This window comes from Symphalangus syndactylus, chromosome Y, assembly GCF_028878055.3.
Source record: "Symphalangus syndactylus isolate Jambi chromosome Y, NHGRI_mSymSyn1-v2.1_pri, whole genome shotgun sequence".
Classification (NCBI taxonomy): Eukaryota; Metazoa; Chordata; class Mammalia; order Primates; family Hylobatidae; genus Symphalangus; species Symphalangus syndactylus.
In genome coordinates this window covers 12,354,233-12,376,799 of record NC_072448.2, presented here as the reverse complement: position 1 = coordinate 12,376,799, position 22,567 = coordinate 12,354,233, and the positions used below count along the sequence as shown (strand labels likewise).

Sequence of the window (22,567 nt, the reverse complement as noted above, 5' to 3'; positions counted from 1 at the left end):
GGAATAGCAGCCTATTTCCCCAAGAAGGGACCCTCTGAGAGAGGACAGTCTTCATACTGTCTCTTCCAATTTTCTTTAATCTTTTATAGGTTTTAGGTTTATAACCTTACTCTCAGATTGTCCTTAAAGCTAAAAATTTTTTAATATTCTTTAGCACTCCACAAAGGAGAACATTCTGTGACCTCAGTTAAGAGAGAGAAAGAAAAAAAAAAAAAGAAGCTTGGGAGAAGCATTAGGTCATTTTTAATCAATTAAAACTTTGTATAAAGAACATACCAGATAATAAAAAAGAAATAACTGAGTGAAGTTTGCTCAATCTAAATCATCATGTTATTAGTAGTTTATTACTGAAACCACTTTATCTTGTTGAAGAGAACACTGGACAACATTTTTTTTTTCTTGAGACAGAGTCACACCGGCTAGAGTGTGGTAGTGTGATCTCAGCTTACTACAGCCATGACTTCCAAGTCTCAAGTGATCCTCCCACCTTAGCCTCCTGAATAGCTGAGAACATAGGCATGAAGTATTACACTGGGCTAATTTTTTCTTTTTCTTTTCTTTTCTTTTTTTTTTTTTTTTTCCGTACAGACGGGGTTTCACTATGTTGCCCAAGCTCATCTGTAGCTCTTGGATACAAACAATCCTCCCATCTCTGCCCAGCACAACGTTCTGGGATTGCAGGTATGACCCATTGCGCTCAGCTACACATTTTTAAATTAAAGTAAGAATCTGAGCAAACCTAGATCCATGCTTCCTAAACTCTGCTGTATCTTAGAATCCCTAAGGAGAACAGAAAAAAATCTCACTGCCCAGTCTGAATTGCAGACCAAGCAAGTCAGAATCTCTGGAGGACCGTAGCACAGGCATTGATACCTATTACATTCTCCAGTTGAGTCCAATGGACAGGTACATTTGAGAAATAATGCTTTTAACTCTCATATTCACATTCACATACCATTCAGTCTTGGCCTTATCATTTTTCTTTTGGAAAAAATTTTGTTTCTCCAACCATTGGAAACCTTTTCCAAACCATGCCTTTCTTTGGAAACAAAGAATAGTAGAGAAATACCATTTGACCAAGCAATCCCATTACTGGGTATATAGCCAAAGGATTATAAATCATTCTACCATAATATGTAAGTAGTATAAAACTTTGGAAACAAAGAAAGGCATGTATGAATTTGTTGTTGTTGTTGTTGTTGTTGTTTTTGTGATGGAGTCTCCCTCTGTTGCCCAGGCTGGAGTACAGTGGTGCAATCTCTGCTTACTGCAAGCTCTGCCTCCCAGGTTCACGCCATTCTGCTGCCTCAGCCTCCTGAGTAGCTGGGACTACAGGCTCCTGCCACAATGCCTGGCTAATTTTTTGTATTTTTAGTAGAGATTGGATTTCACCATGTTAGCCAGGATGGTCCCACATGCATGAATTTTTAAAAGTCAAACTACTACAAGTGTTATTTGCACAACAGCACTTTCTTGCCCAGCATACGACATCGCAGGACCACACCTGTAGAAGGCAAATGCTTTCAGATTTCTTAGCTTCTCTTCTTCAAATATCTTCTTGATATCTCTGAGAAATAGTTTATGCTATTTTTCTTGTTATATTATTTTTAGATATTACCTATTAATTACCAATGGGCAACTCCCGCTCTATTTGTCCCATGTTTGTTTCTTTGTTGTTTTTAGAGACAGGGTCTTGCTCTGTTGTCGAGGCTGCAGTGCAATGTTACAATCACAACTCACTGCAACCCTGACTTCCCAGGTTCAACACATCCTCCCACCTCAGACTCTGCCATAACTGGGACTATAGGCACATGCCACCACACTGGCTAATTTTTGTATTTTTTTTTCTGTAGAGGTGGGGTTTTGCCATATTGCCCAGGCTGGTCTCCAACTCTTGGGCTAAAGAGATCTGCCTGTCTTGGCTGCCCAAAGAGCAGGGATTACAGGTGTGATCCACTGAACTCAGCCTTCTCTCTTCAACTTTACTGTAACTGTGCAATTACTCCTGAACTAATCACTCCTGAACTAAGCATTCTACTCCAATTAAATCTCCTTCACTGAATCGCCTCCTGTTTTATTTGGAGACAACAACTGCTTCACGTTTTCATTTCATGCTTGTCTATGTGTGTTTTGTTCGATGTTTCTAAACTAAAGCCCATCTTGAGTACTATTTCTACCTGGTCAAATGGCTCACTTTCTTTTCTTTTATGTTCATTCTCCTTGAAGTATAACTCTAGGATTTCGGATGCCCCAGCCTGCTCCAGGCAATGATCTGATGTCTGAATTCTTTCAGCTCTCTTCTGTGAAGGCCACTATTTCTTAGATTTTCTATCATTATATTCATCATTTATTTCGCTGTTTGAAAGAACACATGATCACACATCTTTCCAAGAAGGGGAACATGAAAGTTAAATTTTTTGAAATGGTATATCAGCGTAAATGCTTTGACTCTGCCTGCACACAAAGAGCTGCTCCAAGATAGAGTTCTATGTAGTAAATTATTTTTTCTTAGAATAATGAAAGTTTCTATATTTTAACATTTGGTGAAAACATGAAGCATTCTATGAAATTACAAATTCTTCAGACGGTTTGCATCTGTATCCTCACCCCAATCTCATATTGAATTCTAATCCCCATTGTTGGAGATGGTGCCTGGAGGGAGTTGACGGCACCAGGGAGGGCAGAGTTCTCTTGAATTATACTGTATATCCCCCTTGGTACTGTATAGTGAGTGAGTTCTCAGGAGATCTGGTTGTATAAAATTTTGTAGCATGTCCTGTCTCTCTCCTCTTCTTGCTCTAGCCACATAAGATGAACCTGCTTCGCTTTCACCTTCTGCCATAATTGAAACATTCCTGAGGCCACCACAGAAGCTACCCTGCTTCCTGTACAGCCTAAAGAACCATAAGCCAATTAAATCTCTTTTCTTCATAAATTATCCAACCTTGAATATTTGCATAGTACAAGAACGGATTAATATGACCTTCAAGCTCTTACGGTCTTTCCTACATATTTGCTCTTCTGAAATCTCACAATATGCTTTTGGGGTTTGGAGTTTCAATTCATTCACTGTGATGAACCCTGATGTTGTTTCCTAAGCCTGGAAGTGTAGATCCTTCAATGCTGGGGTGATGATGATGATGATGATGATGATGATGACAATTATTATTATGATGATATTTTAAGTTCTGGGGTGCATGGGCAGAATGTGCAGGATTGTTACATATGTATACATATGGTATGGTGGTTTGCTGCACCCATTAACCCGTCATCTACATTAGGTGTTTCTCATAATGCTCTCTCTCCCCCTAGTCCCCACCCACTGACAGGCCCTGGTTGTGATGTTCCCCTCCCTGTGTCCATGTGTTCTCATTGTTCAACTCCTACTCAAGAGTAAGAATATGTGCTGTTTGGTTTTCTGTTCTTCTGTTAGTTTGCTGAGAATGATGGTTTCCAGCTTCATCTATGTCCCTGCAAAGGACAGGAACTCATTCTTTTTTATGGCTGCATACACTTCGTGGTTTATTAGATAAATGCACATCAAAACCACAATGAGATACCATCCCAAGCCAGTTAGAATGGTGATCATTAAAAAGTCAAGAAATAACAGATGCTAGAGCGGATGTGGAGAAATGGGAATGCTTTTACACTGCTGATAGGAGTGTAAATTAGTTTAACCATTGTGGAACACTGTGTGGTGATTCCTCAAGGACCTAGAACTATACATACCATTTGATCCAGCAATTCTATTACTGGGTATATACACAAAGGATTATAAATCATTCTACTATGAAGACACATGTACAGGTACGTTTATTGCAGCACTGTTCACAATAATGCTGGGATTATTTTAAACATTATTTGAATGTAAGTCACTTTTGCTTATTTGTTTTCTATGTCATCCTTCCTGAAAATACTCTTTGAATGTCAGATTCCTACAGTCTCCATATTTGTTCCTTTCCCTTTGCTTTCACTCATCTAATTGAAGTTTTATCCATTGGAGATCTCCTCATATTCACTCTCCAATAGAATTCTTTAATTTGTCTAATATATTACATTTTAATAGAATTCCCATATTTTTGTATGAGTCACTACTTCATTGTATTTCCAACAGGTTACAGATTAATTTTGTCCCTGTTTCCTTGGTTGGTGTGTGTGCTACCTCCAGATGATTCTTTTTTCAATTTTTAAAATGAGTTCCTTATTGAAGTCTTCTCAAGAATATCTAGGAGGTAAGACTGTCTTTTCTCACGTAAGAATCAGGTCTGTGTGGATAGCCAGGGTTCCCTCCTCAGCAGGTGAACATATTGTACAGTACATAATAGGCCTCCAAATGCCAGTTATAGAATACTTTTTTCTGCCAGTTCAGTTTACCAAGAAAGGGATCCTCCAGGATGGACTTGAAGGAGTCCAGCGACTTTCAACTTGGAAGGAAGGACAAGAAAGCTGATGATCATGAGTATGCACCGTGTAGACAATTCCCTTACAAACAAGGATCCTGGGCCCTCACCCTCACTCCACTCTCTGAGGTCTCTGGTTCCTTCTGTCCTAACTTTCTCAGGACAGACATGGAGCCTAGGCCCTTGGCCCACTCCACTCTCTGATATCCCTAGGTCCTTCTATTCTGAGTTAACTTTTTCCAAAATAAATTTCATGGAGAGTAGAGGCAAGATGGCCAAATAGGAACAGCTCCAGTCCACAGCTCCCAGCATGAGTGATGCAGAAGATGGATGACTTTTGCATTTCCAACTGAGGTACCAGGTTCATCTCACTGGGGAGTGTCGAACAGTGGGTGCAGCACAACAAGCATAAGCCAAAGCAAAGTGAGGCATTGCCTCACCTGGGAAGTGCAAGGGGTCAGAGAATTCCCTTTCATAGTCAAAGAAAGGGGTGACAGACGTCATCTGGAAAATCTGGTCACTCCCACCCTAATACTGCACGTTTCCAATGGTCTTAGCAAACAGCACATCAGGAGATTATATCCTGCACCTGGCTCGGAGAGTCCTATGCCCACAAAGTCCTCACTCATTGCTAGCACAGCAGTCTGAGACCAAACTACAAGGTGGCAGAGAGGCTGGGGGAGGGGCGCCTGCCATTGCTCAGGCTTGAGTAGGTAAACAAAGTGGCCAGGAAGCTCTAACTGGGTGGAGCCCACCACAGCTCAAGGAGGCCTGGCTGCCTCTGTAGACTCCACCCCTGGGGGCAGGGCATAGCCAAACAAAAGGCAGCACGAAACCCTGCAGGCTTAAATGTTCCTGTCTGACAGCTTGGAAGACAGTAGTGGTTTTCTCAGCACCCAGCTGGCGATCTGAGAACAGACAGACTGCCTCCTCAAGTGGGTCCCTGACCCCCAACTAGCCTAACTGTGAGGCAACCCACAGTAGGGGCAGACTGACACCTCACACGGCTGGGTAATCTTCTGAGACAAAAATTCCAGAGGAAGGATCAGGCAGCAACAGTTGCTCTTCACCAATATCTGCTGTTCTTTAGCCTCTGCTCCTGATACCCAGGCAACAGGGTCTGGAGTGGACATCCAGCAAATTCCAACAAACCTACAGCTGAGGGTCCTGTCTGTTATAAGGAAAACTAAAAAACAGAAAGTACATCCACACCAAAAACCCATCTGTACGTCACCATCATCAAAGACCAAAGGTAGATAAAACCACAAAGATGGGGAAAAAACAGAGCACAAAAACTGGAAACTCTAAAAATCAGAGCACCTCTCCTCCTCCAAAGGAATGCAGCACCTCACCAGCAATGGAACAAAGCTGGACAGAGAATGACTTTGATGAGTTGAGAAAAGAAGGCTTCAGACAATCAAACTACTCCAAGCTAAAGGAGGAAGTTCCAACCCATGGCAAAGAAGTTAAAAACCTTGAAAAAAAATCAGATGAATCAATACAAGAATAATCAATGCAGAGAAGTCCTTAAGGGACCTGATGGAGCTGAAAACCAGAGCACAAGTACTACGTGAAAAATGCACAAGCCTCAGTTGCCAATTCAATCAACTGGAAGAAAGGGTATCAGTGATGAAAGATCAAATGAATGAAATGAAGTGAGAAGAGAAGTTTAGAGAAAAAAGAATAAAAAGTAATGAACAAAGCCTCCAAGAAATATGGGACTATGTGAAAAGACTATATCTACATCTGATTGCTGTACCTGAAAGTGACGGGGAAAATGGAAACAAGTTGGAAAAAACTCTGCAGGATATCATCCAGGAGAACTTCCCCAATCTAGCAAGGCAGGCCAACATTCAGAGTCACAAAATACAGAGAACACCACAAAGATACTCCTGGAGAGGAGCAACTCCTAGACACATAATTGTCAGATTCACCAAAGTTGAAATTAAGGAAAAAATGTTAAGGGCAGCCAGAGAGAAAGGTTGGGTTACCCACAAAGGGAAGCCCATCAGACTAACAGCTGATCTTTCTTCAGAAACTCTAAAATCCAGAAGAATCTAGGGGCCAACATTCAACATTCTTAAAGAAAAGAATTTTCAACCTAGAATTTCATATCTAGCTAAATTAAGCTTCACAAGTGAAGGAGAAATAAAATTATTTAACAGACAAGCAAATGCTGTAAGCCTGCAGAGTTTTCTGCTGCCTTTTATTTGGCTATGCCTTGCCCCCATGGGTGGAGTCTACAGAGGCAGGCAGGCCTCCTTGCACCACCAGGCCTGCCCTAAAAGAGCACCTGAAGGAAGCACTAAACATAGAAAGGAACAACTGATACCAACCACAGCAAAAACATTCCAAATTGTAAAGACCATCAAGGCTACAAAGAAACTGCATCAACTAATGAGCAAAAACATAATGACAGGATCAAATTTACATGTGACAATAGTAACGTTAAATGTACATGGGCTAAATGCTCCAATGAAAAGACACAGACTGGCAAACTGGATAAAGAGTCAAGACTCATCAGTGTACTGTATTCAGGAAACCCAGCTCACATGCACAGACACACATAGGCTCAAAATGAAGGGATGGAAGAAGATTTACCAAGCAAATGGAAAACAAAAAAGCCAGGGGTTGCAATCCTAATCTCTGATAAAACAGACTTTAAACCAATAAAGATCAAAAGAGACAAAGAAGGCCATTACATAATGGTAAAGGGATCAATTCAACATGAAGAGCTAACTATCCTAAATATATATACACCCAATACAGAAGCACCCAGATTCGTAAAGCGAGTCCTTAGAGACCTACAAAGAGCCTTAGACTCCCACAAAATGTTAATGGGAGAGTTTAACACCCCACTGTCAACATTGGACAGATCAATGAGGTAGAAACTTAACAAGGATATCCAGGAACTAAACTCAGCTCTGCTCCAAGTGGACCTAATAGATATCTACAGAACTCTCCACCCCAAATCAACAGAATATACATTCTTTTAAGCATCACACTACACCTATTCGAAAACTGACCACATAGTTGGAAGTAAAGCACTCCTCAGCAAATGGAAAAGAGCAGAAATTATAACAAACTGTCTCTCAGACCACAGTGCAATCAAAATGGAACTCAGGATTAAGAAACTCACTCAAAACCACTCAACTACATAGAAATGGAACAACCTGCTCCTGAATGGCTACTGGGTACATAATGAAATGAAGGCAGAAATAAAGATGTTCTTTGAAACCAGTGGGAACAAAGACACAACATACCAGAATCTCTGGGACACATTCAAAGCAGTGTGTAGAGCGAAATTTATAGCACTAAATGCCTACAAGAGAAAGCAGGAAAGATCTAAAATTGACACCCTAACATCACAATTAAAAGAACTAGAGAAGCAAGAGAAAACACATTCAAAAGCTAGCAGAAGGCTAGAAATAACTAAAATCAGAGAAGAACTGAAGGAAATAGAGACACAAAAAACCCTTCAAAAAATCAATGAATCCAGGAGCTGAATTTTTGAAAAGATCAACAAAATTGACAGACCACTAGCAAGACTAATAAAGAAGAAAAGAGAGAAGAATCAAATAGATGCAATAAAAAAATGATAAAGGGGATACCACCACCGATCCCACAGAAATAAAAACTACCATCGGAGAATACTATAAACACCTCCATGCAAATAAACTAGAAAATCTAGAAGAAATGGATAAATTCCTGGACACATGCAACCTCCGAAGACTAAACCAGGAAGAAGCTGAATTTCTCAATAGACCAATAACAGGCTCTGAAATTGAGGCAATTATTAATAGCTTACCAACCAAAAAAGTCCAGGACCAGATGGATTCACAGCCGAATTCTACCAGAGGTACAAAAAGGAGCTGGTACCATTCCTTCTGAAACTATTCCAATCAATAGAAAAAGAGGGAATCCCCCTAACTCATTTAATGAGGCCAGCATCATCCTGATACCAAGGCCTGGCAGAGACACACACAAAAAAGAGAATTTTAGACCAATATCCCTGATCAACAGTGATGCAAAAATCCTCAATAAAATACTGGCAAACTGAATCCAGCAGCACATCAAAAAGCTTATCTGCCATGATCAAGTGGGCTTCATCCCTTGGATGCAAGGCTGATTCAACATACACAAATCAATAAATGTAATCCAGCATATAAACAAAACCAACGACAAAAACCATATGATGATCTCAATAGATGCAGAAAAGGCCTTTGACAAAATTCAACAATGCTTCATGCTAAAAACTCTCAATAAATTGGGTATTGATAGGACATATCTCAAAATAATAAGAGCTATCTATGACAAACCCACAGCCAATATCATACTGAAAGAGCAAAAACTGGAAGCATTCCCTTTGAAAACTGGGACAAGACAGGGATGCCCTCTCTCACCACTCCTATTCAACATAGTGTTGGAAGTTCTGGGCAGGGCAATCAGGAAGGAGAAGGAAATAAAGGATATTCAATTTGGAAAAGATGAAGTCAAATTGTCCCTGTTTGCGGATGACATGGTATATATAGAAAACCCCACTGTCTCAGCCCAAAATCTCCTTAAACTGATATGCAACTTCAGCAATGTCTCAGGATACAAAATCACTGTGCAAACATCACAAGCATTCTTATACACCAATAACAGATAAACAGAGAGCCAAATCATGAACAAACTCCCATTCACAATGGCTTCAAAGAAAATAAAATACCTAGGAATCCAACTTACAAGGGATGTGAAGGACCTCTTCCAGGAGAACTACAAACCACTCCTCAATGAAATAAAAGAGGATATAAACAAATGGAAGAACATTCCATGTTCATGTGTAGGAAGAATCAATATCGTGAAAATGACCATATTGCCCAAGGTAATTTTTTAGATTCAATGCCATCCCCATCAAGCTACCAATGACTTTCTTCATAGAATTGGAAAAAACTACTTTAAAGTTCATATGGAGCCAAAAAAGAGCCTGCATTTCCAAGTCAATCCTAAGCCAAAAGAACGAAGCTGCAAGCATCACGCTACCTGACTTCAAACTATACTACAAGGCTACAGCAACCAAAAGAGCATGGTACTGGTACCAAAACAGAGATATAAACCAATGGAACAGAACAGAGCCCTCAGAAATAATGCCGCATATCTACAACCATCTGATCTTTGACAAACCTGACAAAAACAAGTAATGGGGAAAGGATTCCCTATTTAATAAACGTTGCTGGGAAAACTGGTTAGCCATATGTAGAAGGCTGAAACTGGACCCCTTCCTTACACCTTATACAAAAATTAATTCAAGATGGATTGAAGACTTAAATGTTAGAGCTAAAACCATAAAAACCCTAGAACACCTAGGCAATACCATTCAGGACAAAGGCATGGGCAAGGACTTCATGTCTAAAACACCAAAAGCAATGGCAATGAAAGCCAAAATTGACAAATGAGATCTAATGAAACTAAAGTGCTTCTGCACAGCAAAAGAAACTACCATCATAGTGAATACGCAGCCTACAGAATGGGAGAAAATTTTTGCAAGCTACTCACCTGACAAAGAGCTAATATACAGATTCTACAATGAACTCAAACAAATTTACAAGAAAAAAACAAACAACCCCATCGAAAAGTGTTTCAACCATTGTGGAAGTCAGTGTGGTGATTCCTCAGGGATCTGGAACTATAAATATCATTTGACCCAGCCATCTCATTACTGGGTATATACCCAGAGAATTATAAAACATGCTGCTATAAAGACACATGCACAAGTATGTTTATTGTGGCACTATTCACAATAGCAAAGACTTGAACCCAACCCAAATGTCCAACAATGATAGACTGGATTAAGAAAATGTGGCACATATACACCATGGAATACTATGCAGCCATAAAAAATGATGAGTTCATGTCCTTTGTAGGGACATGGATGAAGCTGGAAACCATCATTCTCCGCAAACTATCGCAAGGACAAAAAACGAAACACCACGTGTTCTCGCTCATAGGTGGGAAATGAACAATGTGAACACATGGACACAAAGGGGAACATCACACACCGGGGGGCCTGTTGTGGGGTGGGGGGACGGGGTAAGGATAGCATTAGGAGATATACCTAATGTTAAACGAAGAGTTAATGGGTGCAGCACACCAACATGGCACATGTATACATATATACCAAACCTGCACGTTATGCATATGTACCCTAAAACTTAAATTATAATAATAAATAAATAAATAAATAAATAAATAAATAAATAAATAAATAAATAAATAATTTCATTTATTCCCTTTGGAGTAGAGAGAAGGACCATACTTTGGCCACACAGTGTATAAACCTCCGTTTGGGCTCAACTTATCTAAGTGTTTTGTATGAAGTAAAAAAAAAATGTGTTTTGTTGGGGTTCAGAGAATGATACCACAAAATGAAGACTTCAGCAGCCTCAGAGGGAAAGGGTTTTCCTCTGACCCTTTCCTGACCTGCTGACTCGCAATTCCATTTTCCCTAGAAGCTGGCCATAGAAACTGGAACCTCTCCTCCCAAAGGCAGGTCATACAAACCAGACCCCTTCCCCAGCAAAGCAGCCATAAAAGATGACCTTAACTTTCAGCCTGACTTTCTTAAATATTGGCCATAAAGAAATCTCCCGCACTAACTGTGTGACTGTAGGTCCTAAGACCCCCATTCCAGACAAGGTCCTATCCCACATCCAGAAGGAAGAAGTGCTGTTCAGAAAGGCCAAGAAGAATCTAAGCAGACAGGCCTGGCTGCATTTCCCAACTCAGTCCATTAGCTTTAGATCAGGCCCTTTTTGTCCAGTCTTATTTCTACTGAGCTGTGCAGTTTCTTGAATCTTAGCATTAAAATTGAGTTTCCAAATAACCACATTAAAAACTGTGCCAAGAACATGGATATATACTTCTCAACATATAAGCAATCAATAAACATATGAACAATGCTCCACATTACTAATTATTAAGGAAATGTAAATCAAAACCACAATGAGATACCATCTCATGCCAGTCAGAATGGCTACTATTAAAAAGTCAAAAAAAAAAAAAAACCAACAAATACTAGTGAGGTTGCAGAGAAAAAGGAATGCTTATATACTCCTGGTGAGAATGTAAAATAATTATGCTACTGTGGAAAGCAGTTTGGAGATTTCTCAAAGGACTTAGAACAAAACTACCATTTGGCCCAGCAATCCCATTACTGGGTATATACCTAGAGGAAAATAAATTGTTCTACAAAAAAGACACATGCAGTTGTATGTTCACTGTAGTAATATTCACAATAACAAAAACAGGCATCAATCAATCTGGATGCTCCTCAGTGGTGGAATAAAGAAAATGTGGTACACATGCACTGTGGAATACTATGCAACCATGAAAAAGAACAAAATCACGTCCTTTGCAGAAACATGAATACTGCTGGAGGCCACTATCCTAAGTAAATTAACACAGGATTCAGGAAACTAAATAGTGTATCTTCTCAGTTACAAGTGGGAGCTTGAGTAAATCTGGAAATAAAGACAGGAGCAATAGGCACAGGGACTACTAGAATGGGGATAGAGTAGGGTATGGGTTGAAAAGCTAGCTAGTGGTCACTATGCTTACCACCATTGATTGGGATCAACAGTACCCTATAGGTCAGCATCATGAAATATTCTCATGTAGCAAGCCTGTATCCTCTGAATATATAATAAAAGTTGAAATTAAGATAAAAAAAGGTCTCCATCATATCTTTGTGTCTTCATTCTGAAGGCTCCTGTGTTACACAAATCTACCACTTAATAAATATGTATTGCTTTTCTACTATTAGTTTTGCTTTTTGTGACGTGATTTTCAGTGAGCCTCCAGAGGGTGAAAGGGAAGGTTTTATGTGGCTAATACATTGTTCAGTCCAACCTGGATATAGAGAAACATCATAACCTCCGTATCTTTGAAATAATTTGCTGATTTTTCCTCTGAGAAAAACAGCACCACATTTAATACAATTACTCAAATTCTAACTTAAATTTAAAAAAATATGTTTAAGAAAAAGGGTGAGGGTAGCATGAAATTATCTCTATGTTTCTCACTCAAAGAAGATGTAATGCTTTCTATGAAATATAATCATTTTATTAAACACTACCCACTGCCATGTAATATATAATCAGTTCCAATATTCCTCAAGTACTATTACATTCTTTCCTCCCACATATGATCATAAAGCATTCATTTTAGTTTTTCTTTTTTATCTGGCAAAGATGCTACTAATACCAATGATTAACATGATTTTTAAATAAGAAAGAAATAGGACTGCAAGTGAAAACTTACATAGAAAAATACAATGGAACAAATGAGGGTTAAAGTATGTGATACATATGGTAACCTGCAGTTCCAGACTTTCCTCAGTTAACATTCTCATTTTCCTCTTTGTCATCCAATCATTTCAAGACCAAAAGCAGAGACTCTCCTGTTTGTCATTCTCCTGAACGGCTCACTGTGGCCTCTCCAGCTCCTATTCTGGCCAGGGGTCTTTAAACTCAAAAGAATACAAGAATCTCATATATACCTTTAGAAAACAGAACATCCTCTCACTCATAGGTGGGAATTGAACAATGAGAACACATGGACACATGAAAGGGAACATCACTCACTGGGGCCTGTTGTGGGGTGGAGGGTGGGGGGAGGGATAGCATTAGGAGATATACCTAATGCTAAATGATGAGTTAATGGGTGTAGCACACCAACATGGCACATGTATACATAAGTAACAAACCTACACATAGTACACATGTACCGTAAAACTTAAAGTATAATAATAAAAAAAATGAAAACAGAACATCCAAGGCAACTGATTGTTATTGGGGCTTACGCTAAGGTCTAATTACAGTCACTGAATATGCTAACATTCTAGTAGATGTAGTAACACAGAACTATACTATTCTGCAAATTCAAATCAAGGCTGAGCACAGTGGCTCACACTTGTTTTTTCAGCACTTGGGAAGGCTAAGGTGGGCAGATTGCTTGAGCCCAGGATTTCCAGACTAGGCTGAGCAATGTGGTGAAACCCCATCTCTCCAAAAAATTTAAAAAATATTAGCCAGGCATGGTGGCACACACTGGTATACCTGTAGTTCCAGCTACTCAGGAGGCTAGGTGGGAGGACTGCTTGAGCACAGGAGGTCAAAGCTGCAGTGAGCTAGATGGCACAACTGCACTTCAGTCTGGGTGACAGAGTGAGACCCTGTTACAATTAAAAAAAAAAATTTCCAGGCATGATGGCTCAGACCTGTAATCCCAGAACTTTGGGAGGCCGAGGTGGGTGGATCACCTGAGGTCAGGAGTTTGAGACCAGCCTCAACATGGAGAAAACTCGTCTCTACTAAAAATACAAAAATTTAGCCGGGCGTGGTGGTGCATTCCTGTAATCCCAGCTACTCAGGAGGCTGAGGCAGGAGAATTGCTTGAACCCAGCAGGTGGTGGCTGTGGTGAGCCGAGATTGTGCCATTGCGCTCCAGCCTGGGTGGCAAGAGCGAAGCTCTGTCTCAAAAAAAAAAAAAAAAAAAAAAAAATTCAAAGCAAACAAAGAGTGAATACAGTCACCATAACCATTAGCATGTTCCCAGCCACAATCAGTTGTTATGAAATGGCAAAATTCAAATTAACCCTTGGTGAACAAAAGAACACATATATCTAACTAGATCTACTGCTTACTTACTTCATCTTCATAGGGCAGGAAATACAAAGCTGGCTTTCAAAATTATAGAAGACATTCAAGAGCAGGTCATTCAGTTTCCAGGTATTTGTGTGGTTTTGAGTGAGTTTCTTAATCCTGAGTTCTAATTTGATTGCACTGTGGTCTGGTAGACTGTTTGTTATTATTTCTCTTCTTTTGCATTTGCTGAGGAGTGTTTTACTTGCAGTTCTGTGGTCCATTATAGAATAAGTGTGATGTGGTGCTGAGAAGAATGTATATTCTGTTGATTTGGGGTGGAGAGTTCTGCAGATGTCTATTAGGTCCACTTGGTCCAGAGCTGAGTTAAGTCCTGAATATCACTGTTAATTTTCTGCCTCATTGATTTGTCTAATATTGACACTGGGCTGTTAAAGTCTCCCACTATTATTGTGTGTGAGTCTAAGTCTCTTTGCAAGTCTTTATGGACTTGCTTTATGAATCTAGATGCTCCTGTGTTGGCTGCATATATATTTAGGATAGTTAGCACTTCTTACTGCTTTGTTCCCTTTACTGTTATGTAATGGCCTTCTTTGCCTCTTTTGATCCTTGTTAGTTTAAAGTCTGTTTTATCAGAGACTAGGATTGCAACCCCTGCCTTTTTTGTTTTCCATTTGCTTGGTAGATCTTCATCTATCCCTTTATTTTGAGCCTATGTGTCTCTTTGCACGTGAGATGGATTTCCTGAATACAGCACACTGATGGGTCTTGATTCTTTATCCAATTTGCCAGTCTGTGTCTTTTAATTAGGACATTTAGCCCATTTATATTTAAGGATAATATTGTTATGTGTGAATTTGATTCCGTCATTATGATGTTAGCTGGTTATTATGCCCATTAATTGATGCAGTTTTTTTATAGTGTCAATAGTCTTTACAATTTGGCATGTTTTTGCAGTGCCTGGTACCGGTTGTTGCTTTCCATATTTAGTCCTTCCTTCAGGAGCTCTTGTAAGGCCAGGTCTTGTAGTGAAAAAATCCCTCAGCCTTTGCTTGCCTGTAAAGGATTTTATTTCTCCTTTGCTTAAGAAGATTAATTTGGCTGGGTATGAAATACTGAGTTGAAAATTATTTTCTTTAAGAATGTTGAATATTGACCCCCACTCACTTCTGGCTTGTAGAGTTTCCGCAGAGAGACCTGCTGTTAGTCTGATGGGCTTCCCTTTGTGGGTAACCCGACCTTTCTCTCTGGCTGCCGTTAACATTTTTTCCATCATTTCAAACTTGGTGAATCTGATGACTGTGTCTTGGGGTTGCTCTTCTCGAGGAGTATCTTTGTGGTGTTCTCTGTATTTCCTGAATTTGAATCTTGGCCTGTCTTGGTAGGTTGGTGAAGTTCTTCTGGATAATATCTTGAAGAGTGTTTTCCAGCTTTGTTCCATTCTCTCTGTCATTATCAGGTACGCCAATCAAGCATAGATTTGATCTTTTCACAAAGTCCCATATTTCTTGAAGACTTTGCTCATTCCTTTTTATCCTTTTTTCTCTAATCTTGTCTTCTCTCTTTATTTCATTAACATGATCTTCAATCACTGATATTCTTTCTTCTGCTTGATTGATTCAGCAATTGATATTTGCGTATGCTACACAAAGTTCTCGGGCTGTGTTTTTCAGCTCCATCAGGTCATTTATGTTCTTCTCTAAACTGCTTACTCTAGTTAGCAATTAGACTAACCTTTTTTCAAGGTTCTTAGCTTCCTCGCATTGGACTAGAATATGCTCCTTTAGCTCAGAGTTGTTTGTTATTACCCACCTTCTGAACCCTACTTCTGTCAGTTCATCAAACTCATTCTCCATCCAGTTTTGTTCCCTTGCTGGCGAGGAGTTGTGATCCTTTGGAGGAGGGGAGGCATCCTGGTTTTTGGAATTTCCAGCTTTTTTGTGCTGGTTTTTCCCCATCTTTGTGGATTTATCTACCGTTGGTCTTAGATGTTGGTGACCTTTGGATGGGGTCTTTGAGTGGACATGTTAATCCTTTTTGCTTGTTCCTTTTCCTTCTAACAGTCAGGCCCTTCTGCAGTCAGTCTGCTGGAGTTTGCTGGAGGTCCGCTTCTGACCCTAATTGCCTGGGTATCATCAGCGGAGGCTGCAAAGCAGCAATGATTGCTGCCTGTTCTTTCCTCTGGAAGATTTGACCCAGCAGGGCACCTGCCAGATGCCACCCAGAGCTCTCCTGTATGAGGTGTCTGTTGGCCCCAACTGGGAGGTGTCTTTCAGTCAGTATACCCACTTGAGGAGGCAGACTGACCCTTAGCAGAGCTTCAACACCATGCTGGGAGGTCAGCTGCTGTTTTCAGAGCCTTCAGGCAGGGACATTTAAGTTGGCTATAAGCCCCTGACTGGGGCTACTGCCTTTTTACAGTGATGCCATATCCAGGAAAGAGAAATCTGGAAGTCGGCACAGCCAATTTGCTGAGCCACAGTGAGTTCCAACCAGTGCGAACTTCCTAGCAGCTTTGTTTATATTGTGGCCATAAAACCACCTAATCAAGCCTCAGCAATGGCGGAGTCCCCTACCCAACTAAGCTCTACTATCCCAGGTGGATCTCAGATTGCTGCTGTTCTGGCAGCAAGAATTTCAAGCTAGTAGATCTTAGTTTCCTGGGCTCTATCAGGTTGGGACCCACCAATCCAGACCACTTGGCTCCCTGGCTTCAGCCCCCCTTTCAAGAAATGAAGGCAGAAATAAAGATGTTCTTTGAAACCAATGAGAAGCAAGACATAACGTACCAGAATGTCTGTGATACATTTAAAGCAGTGTTCACAGGGAAATTTATAGCACTTAATGTCCAGAAGAGAAAGCAGAAAAGATATAAAATTGACACCCTACCATCAAAATTAAAAGGACTAGAGAAGCAATGGCAAACAAATTCAAAAACTAGCAGAAGACATAAAATAACTGCCATGAGAGCAGAACTGAAGGAGACAGAGACGTGAAAAATCCTCCAAAAAATTAATGAATCCAGTAGCTGGTTTTTTGAAAAGATCAACAAAATAGGTACATCAATAGCCCGATTAATAAAGAACAAAGGAGAGAAGAATCAAACAGACTCAATAAAAAATGATATAGGGGATATCACCAGTGATCCCTCAGAAATACAAACTACCATCAGAGAATACTATAAACACCTCTCTGCAAATAAACTAGGAATTCTATAAGAAATGAATAAATTCCTGGACACATATACCCTCCAAAGTCTAAGCCAGGAAGAAGTTGAATCCCTGAATAGACCAATAACAAGTTCTGAAACTGAGGCAGTAATTAATAGCCTACCAACCAATAAAAAAGGACCAGACATATTCGCAGCCCAATTCTACCAGAAGTACAAAGAGAAGCTGGTTTCCTTCCTTTGGAAACTATTCCAAACAACAGAAAAAGAGGGAATCCTCCCTAACTCATTTTATGAGGCCAGCAGAATCCTGATACCAAAACCTGGCAGAGACACATCAGAAATATAAACTTTCAGACGAATATCCCTGATGAACATCAATTTGAAACTCCTCAATAAAATACGGGTAAACAGAATCCAGCAGCAAATCAAAAAGCTTATCCAACACAATCAAGCTGGCTTCATCCTTGGGATGCAAGGCTAATTCAACATACAGAAATCAATCAACATAATCCGTCACATGAACAGAACCAACGACAAAAACCATGAGATTATCTCAATAGATGCACAAAAGGCCTTCAAAAAAGTCAACACCCTTCATGCTAAAAACTCTCAATATACTAGGTATTAATGAAACATATCTCTAAATAATTAAAACTACTTATGAAAAACCTGCAGCCAATATCATACTGAAGGGCAAAAGCTGGAAGCATTCCCTTTGAAAACCATCACAAGGCAAGGATGCCCTGTCTCACCACTCCTATTCAAAATAGTATTGGAAATTCTGGCCAGGGCAATCAGCAAGAGAAAGAAATAAAGAGTATTCAACTACAAAAGAGGGAGTCAGATTGTCTCTGTTTGCACATGACATGATTGTATATTTAGAAAACCCCATCGTCTCAGCTCAAAACCTCCCTACACTGATAAGCAAGTTCAGCAAAGTCTCAGGATACAAAATCCTGTGCAAAAATCACAAGCATTCTTATACACCAATAACAGAAAAACAGGGAGCCAAATCATGAGTGAACTCCCATTCACAATTGTGAAAAAGAGAATAAAACACCTATGAATACAACTTCCAAGGGATGTGAAGGACCTCTTGAAAAATAACTATAAACCACTGTTCAAGGAAATAAGTGAGGACAGAAACAAATGGAAAAGTATTCCACGCTAAAGGATAGGAAGAATCAATATCGTGAAAATGGTCAAACTACCCAAAGTAATTTCTAAAGTAAATGCTATCCCCATCAAGCTACCACTGTCTTTTTCACAGAATTGGAAAAATGTACATTAAACTTCATATGGAACCAAAAAAGGGCCTGGATTCTCCAGACAATCCTGAGCAAGAAGAACAAAGCTAGAGGCATCATGCTACCTGACTTCAAACTATACTACAAGGCTACAGTAAACAAATCAGCATGGTATGGGTACCAAAACAGATACAGAGACCAATGGAACAGAATGGAGGCCTCAGCTCCAACTATCTGATCTTTGACAAAGCTGACACACACAAGTGGTGGGGAAAAGATTCCCTATTTAATAAATGGTGTTGGGAAAACTGGATAGCTATGCAGAAAACTGAAACTGGACCCCTTTCTTACATCTTTTACAAAAATCAAATCAAAATGGATCAAAGATTTAAATGTAAGACCTAGGACCATAAAAATCCTGAAAGAAAACCTGGCCAATACCATTCAGGACATGGGCATGGGCAAAGACTTCATGTCCAAAACCCCACAAGCAATGGCAACAAAAGTCAAATTGACAAGTGGGATGTAAATAAACTAAAGAGCTTCTGCACAGCAAAAGAAACTATCATCAGGTGAATAGCCAACCTAGAGAATGGGAGAGAATTTTTGAAATCTATCCATCTGACAAAGTGTTAATATGCAGAATCTACAAAGCACTTAAACAAATTGACAAGAATAAAAGAAACAAATTGACAAGAATATAAGAAACAACCCCAAGAAAAAATGGGCAAAGTAAATGAACAGACAGTTATCAAAGGATGACATTTATGCAGCCAATAGACAAATGAAAAAATAGTCATCATCACTGGTCATTAGACAAATGCAAATCAAAATCAAAATGAGATACCATCTCATGCCAGTTAGAATGGTAGTCATTAAAAAGTCAGGAAACAACAGATGCCAGAGAGGTTATGAAAAAATAAGAAGACTTTTACACTGTTGGTGGAAGTATAAATTAGTTCAACCATTGCTGAAGAGAGTGTGGCGATTCCTCAAGTATCTAGAACTGGAAATACCATTTGATCCAGCAATCCCATTACTGGGCATATAGCCAAAGGATTATAAATCATTCTACAATAAAGACACATGCACACGTATGTTTACTGAGGCGCTATTCACAATAGCAAAGACTTGGAACCAATCGAAATATCCATCAATGATAGACTGGATTAAGAAAATGTGGCCCATATACACCATGGAATACTATGCAGCCATAAAAAAGGATGAGTTCATGTCCTTTGCAGGGACATGGATGAAGCTGGAAACCATCATTCTCAGGAAACTATCACAAGAACAGAAAACCAAACAACACATGTTCTTACTCATAAGTGGGAGTTGAACAGTGAGAACACATGGAGACAGGGAGGGGAACATCACATACTGGGGCCTGTCAGTGAGTAGGGCCTAGGGGAGGGATAACATTAGGAGAAATACTTAATGTAGGTAATGGGCTGATGGGTGCAGCAAACCACCAGGGCACATGTATACTTATTACGAAGTGCACATTCTGCATATGTAACCCAGAAATTAAAGTATAATAATAAAGTATAGAAGAGAAACTATGACTAATAAACAGTTACCTCTCAATATAGGACCATGTATTATGTGATTTTGTGAAAATACCACACACTATATTCAAAATTCCAGATGTCTTCATGCCCTTGGGTCTCTTAAACAAATATATCAGCAGTATTTGAGAATTTCCATATCCCCAAATTTTCAAACAGAGACTCAAAAGTTTATCTCCACAATGATGTGGGATTAACTTTGCAATTTTAGAATTAAACACACAGAAAATCATACACCATTAGGTTTTCCCCAGAAGGAAAGCTTAGGCAGAGAAAGGTTGCAAATATGTGGAAAACATTTATGTCCAGAGAAAGGCAAGGGATAACAGGACAACAGACGTAATTTTCTTTCACATCACCTCTGTATTACATTTGTCTAGGCTTTCAAAAATGTTCCATAGAATTACCTTACTTAAAGGGAGAGTAGAGATCTGCTACTCAGGTATGTGTGTTTTATGAACGTAAACAGCAATAAGTCTGCATTTCCCTGTAAACCAAAGGACAAATTAAAATTCCTTACCTAAAGTACTGAGGGCCAGTTGGCTGATCTGCAGAGAAGTGGACACTTCCAACTACCTCCTCTCAATTTCTTGTTTTCCATTCTAAAAACAGTATTGCAAAATACATCTAATTAATCCCCTTGGCAAACACATTGCCATTGTCTTTGGAGGGATCATTTTGCTAAGTGTATTCTCATTCCCATTCCCAATGCACATATGTGTTTTAGAATTCAAGAAATAAATGCTATGAGGGTTTCTGGTTGAATGTTACGTTTTTCTAAATTACTCCACAATGACATTCCATAAGAGAAATACCACTATTCCCATTTTACAAAGAAGAAAACAAAGCCTCTGAAAGGTTGAGATCTGTCCAAGGAGTTGAAGAACACACACACACACACACACACACACATATATAAATACATACAGATGTTCCTGGAAATGCAATGGCGATTACATCTGAAAAACCCATGATATGTTCAAAATATCATAAGACAAAAATTTATCACATAGAAAAAACATACCATACAAAATAAACTAGTCTATTTCAAATATGTGCAGGACACTTAGTTTAGCCTACAGTTGGGTAAAAGCATCCAACAGAAAGTCTATTTTATAATAAAGTGTTGAGCATCTCATGTAATCTATTGAATCCTGCACTGAAAGTGCGAATTAGAATGATTATATGCGTACCGGACGTAGAGTCTCTAGTGAATTCTGTAAACCAAAATTAAAATTCTAAGGCTCCAGTTAACTGAACATAAACCCTCTCTGCCAAGGGCATTCCAAACTAATCCTGAAAAACTTCTTCTGGCCATGAGGGGATACGGGGATTGGACATGCCTCACTATACCCTTCTCTCTTTGGAACTCAGGCACAACTGACCAAAATTAACATTAAAACAGAGATCATAAGACCAACTGAACAGACTGTTGATAACAAAAAGATACCAAATTTCAACCTCTCTGGTGTAGCATTACATGATAGATCCAGGCCCTAAAAGAAATCAAAGCATCGTACCCCAAAATATACTTCTTTCATATATTTTGAAATGGCCCCTCAAAGCTTTCTCTTATAAGGAAGAGCTGCATTCTACTTTTTACCTGAATTTTCAGAAGAAAGAGACCTGATATAATTAATCAAACTCAAGACATTTAGGGCATTGTTTGCTCAAGATTCATCAGGAGGTCTTCTAACCATGAGACAAACACTATCTAATCCAAGGAGAGATAAAGTGGCGTGAACAAGTTTTTCAGGTTTACTTCCCTTGACTGATCTTTTGCTCATCTTGATGCGATTAGATGAGCATCTAGCATCTTTCAAGGGTCTGAATGGGAAAATGTTGCCATCTATTGCTTCTAAGGATGGCCAACTATGAGACTCTATATGCATAAGACCTTGGTCTCCACAACACCTTTTCTTAACCCAGACACTCCTTTCTATTGATTCCAGGTCTTTAGATAAACTCAACTCCTTCAACCAATTGCCAATCTGAAAACCTTTGAATCCATCTACAGCCTGGAACCCCCAGCTTCAAGTTGTGCCACCTTCCTGGAAGAAACAAATGTATACCTTGAATTGATGAATGTCTGCCTGTAACTTCTCTCCCCTTCAAAATGTATAAAATCATGCTCAACCCCCTTAGGCACATGTTCTCCGGATCTCTTGGGGCTGTCTCACAGGCCTAGGTCACTGGTATTTGGCTCAGAATAAAGCTCTTTAAATATTTTATGGACACCTACAATGTGTATTGCCTTCACACCATCATAAGGTTGAAAATCATTAGTTGAACCATCATAAGAAGTCACTGATTGTGTATGCGTGTGTGTGCCTGTATATGTGTGTATGTATATAAATATATAGATACATCTGTGTATGTATTTTTCCCTAAACCCTGTGCTCCTCATGACTAGAATATTAAGTCTCTTTCTCATATTACGGAAGGCTATGCAGTGGTGCTGAAATGACTAAACAATGGGACCTCTCAGTGGTAACTAAGGTTTACATTTTCTTCTGCCTCTTAACACCATTTTAAA

At 39.4% G+C, this 22,567-nt stretch overlaps 1 protein-coding gene across 4 annotated transcripts in view; it reads right to left on the bottom strand.

Moving 5' to 3' along the window:
* LOC129476698 (neuroligin-4, X-linked-like) overlaps positions 1 to 22,567 on the bottom strand; it is a 336,078-nt gene that overhangs the window by 274,233 nt on the left and 39,278 nt on the right. The window contains exon 2 of one of the 4 annotated variants that reach the window (XM_063635435.1): positions 20,552 to 20,633. The exons of the other annotated variants lie outside the window; for them this stretch is intronic. The gene's annotated coding sequence lies outside the window, so the exon portion shown is untranslated. The remainder of the gene's footprint in view (positions 1 to 20,551; positions 20,634 to 22,567) is intronic. 4 annotated transcript variants of the gene reach the window in all.